Source organism: Athene noctua, unplaced genomic scaffold (genome assembly GCF_965140245.1).
Source record: "Athene noctua unplaced genomic scaffold, bAthNoc1.hap1.1 HAP1_HAP1_scaffold_212, whole genome shotgun sequence".
NCBI classification, from domain to species: domain Eukaryota; kingdom Metazoa; phylum Chordata; class Aves; order Strigiformes; family Strigidae; genus Athene; species Athene noctua.
The window spans coordinates 185,001-188,366 of NW_027437681.1; positions in this window are offsets into that span (position 1 = coordinate 185,001).

The following is a 3,366-nucleotide window of genomic DNA, read 5'->3' on the forward strand; positions in this document are numbered from 1 at the left end:
TTGGCCCGGTTTCTTTCGCGGCTCGACCGCCCTCGCCGCCCAGCGCTGCTTGCGGCCGGCACCCACGGGCACCCGGACCGAGGTCGGCACCGGCGCCTCGGCGTGGTTTAGGACACCTGGTGGCTCGCGGGGCCACGCGGCTGTCACACAGCCTGGTTCGGTAAGGAAGGCCCAGGAAACCCCCCCCCGCGCCGAGCGGCAGCAGGACAGGGTGAGGTGACACGGGGGAGGCACGCGCCTCGCCGCCGTCGCCACGGCCCCCTTCTCGCTCGGGGGGGGGAAGAGACTAGGACGATACCTCGCTCACAGCGGGGAAGCGAATTGGAAAGGAGACCGCCCTGCCTGAACACCGGACGCCACCGCGGCTCCCTATTACGGGGAGTACAGCAGAGCCGGCCCGCCGGGGGCCCTTTCCGACGCGACCCCAAGTGCCTCATCGATCAGCGAAGGCCACAACGGCCACGGGTCCTGGGACAGCGACAGCCACCGCGCGCCTGCCCTCGGCCACCCGCAAGCGGGCGGGCGGACGACGCGGGGCTCTGCGTGCGAGCGAGCAGGGGCGACATCCGTGACAGGTGCTCCGGCGGCTTCAACACCGGCAGAGCCGGCTCGCCGCGAAGCCTGTCCGACGTGCCCGAGGCCAGCCTCAGTAGGCTACGCCTCCGTACCGGTACCAGTCGAGGGGGTGGGGGACCGGGTGCGCGGGATGTGCCCCGCCACCGCCGCCACCCACCCGCCACGCACAAGGATTCCCTTCAGCCGACTCGGCTGGACCGGGGTAAAGCCGCGACAGGCTCGACTCCGCCGGTCTTCCAGCGTTCAAGTGCCGGCGGCCGCCGCCGGCCACCGGCCTTTGCCCAACAAACGCAGGGAACAGGTTACCCCGGAGAGAAAAAGCCAGGTGTGGAACAGCTCAGGCGGGGGGCCGGGGGAAAGCCGCTGAAGGCTCAGGACACCCCGCCGGCCATCTGCATCCGGCTGCCGGACACCACCACCGGCCAAAAACAAAAAAACGTGCTGTACCCGCATCGCGGGCTCCGGCTTAGGGCCAGAGAGCAAAGGAACCGAGGCGCCGACCAACCTCGCTCACAGCACCGTGCAGACCTCCCCTTCACTGAGCCCGGCTGGTACAAACCAGGGACGCCAGGAGCAGACCGGACACCGCAGGCCGCCCCACGTATGGCATCTGCACCAGGAAAAAAAGAAAGCGGAAAAGAGGACCGAGGCGCCGCCGCCTCGCCTTACCATCATCCAGCTTCTCAGGGGACCAGAGTGGTGGGGGGGGGTAGCCGCTGAAGGCTCGAGACACCCCACCACGGCCATCTGCACCCGGCTGCCAGCCAACACCGGCGGCCAAAAACGTACCGTGCTGTGCCCATGTCACGGGCTCCGGCTTAGGGCCGAGAGAGCAAAGGACCCGAGGAGTCGACTAGCCTTCGCTCACAGCACCGTGCAGACCTCCCTTCACCGAGCCCGGCCGGTAGAAACCAGGGACGCCGAGAGCCGGCCGGACACCACAGGCCGCCCCGCACGTATGGCATACGATACCGGCAACGAAAGGAGTAAACCAAGAACCAGGGAGGCGCCGCCGCCTCTCGCCTTACCATCGTCGGGCTCTCGGGGGGCCGGGGGGGGGGGGCCACCCACCGGTGGCTCGAGACACACCCCCCCCGGGCCGTCTGCATCCAAGCTGCCGGCCACCGCGACCAGCCAAAACCGTGGCGTGCCCATGCCACGGGCTCCGGCTTAAGGCCGGCAAACAAAGGGAGCAGGTGCCGCCGCCGCCACCTCTCGTCCCATCCCCAAGGCCCCCTCAAGGAGCTGGGCAACAGCCCCCGACGGGCTGGAACCGTACGGAGCACCGCTGTGTCAACACACATACCGGCGCTCCCCCCCTCCGCCATCATCGGGCTCTCGGGGGACCGGGGGGGGGACGGGGGTAACCACCCACGGTAGTCTCACAGCTCGGCTCCCCCCCCCAGTATCCAGCGTTCAAGTGCCGCCAGCCGCCTCCGGCCACCGGTCTTCGGCCTCTCCCGTGCACCTCTGCCCGTCCTTTTCTCACCACTCGGCAGCGACCGCCCCAACGCCGCCCGGCTTCGTGCCGTTCGGCATCTCTCTGGGTGCTCTCGGTTCCGTGCACGCTCGCCTGACAGAGCACCGGCTTGAGAACCGTGCCCAATTCCCCGGGGGAAACCACCGTCTGCGGCCGCCCAGCATTCCACTTGGCCGGCTAAGCCGCGTGCCCTCGCTCGGTGGCGCTTGTCTGGAGCAGAGACGCCTCGTGCCCCTATATAAGGAGAATATGGGTCCGCGCCGGAAAGGGGCGCTTAAAGGCAGTGTCTGCCTGCCAGCGGGGGAGGCGCTGCAGAGACGCCGACTCTTACGATGACCTAACTGGAGGCAGCGCGAAACAGCGACCCCTTGGAGGAACTGCCGGAGCCAACAGGTCTGCCCGCGCTCTAAGTCCCGACGGAGCCGGGTAGACCTGGCAGCCCTTTCGACGGACGCTGAGCCGGCCGCCGGCAACGTGGAGCCGGGTACACCTAGCGGCCACCGCCGGTCGCCTCGGAGGTGGGTAGACCTGACGGCCGCCTCACGCCCCGGAGGCGGGTAGACCTGACGGCCGCCTCACGCCCCGGAGGCGGGTAGACCTGACGGCCGCCACACGCCGCGGAGGCGGGTAGACCTGACGGCCGCCACACGCCCCGGAGGCGGGTAGACCTGACGGCCGCCTCACGCCGCGGAAGCGGGTAGACCTGACGGCCGCCTCACGCCCCGGAGGCGGGTAGACCTGACGGCCGCCTCACGCCCCGGAGGCGGGTAGACCTGACGGCCGCCTCACGCCCCGGAGGCGGGTAGACCTGACGGCCGCCTCACGCCCCGGAGGCGGGTAGACCTGACGGCCGCCTCACGCCGCGGAAGCGGGTAGACCTGACGGCCGCCTCACGCCCCGGAGGCGGGTAGACCTGACGGCCGCCTCACGCCCCGGAAGCGGGTAGACCTGACGGCCGCCTCACGCCCCGGAGGCGGGTAGACCTGACGGCCGCCTCACGCCCCGGAGGCGGGTAGACCTGACGGCCGCCACACGCCCCGGAGGCGGGTAGACCTGACGGCCGCGTCGCGCCCCGGAGGCGGGTAGACCTGACGGCCGCCTCACGCCCCGGAGGCGGGTAGACCTGACGGCCGCCACACGCCCCGGAGGCGGGTAGACCTGACGGCCGCCTCACGCCCCGGAGGCGGGTAGACCTGACGGCCGCCTCACGCCCCGGAGGCGGGTAGACCTGACGGCCGCCTCACGCCGCGGAGGCGGGTAGACCTGACGGCCGCCTCACGCCCCGGAGGCGGGTAGACCTGACGGCCGCC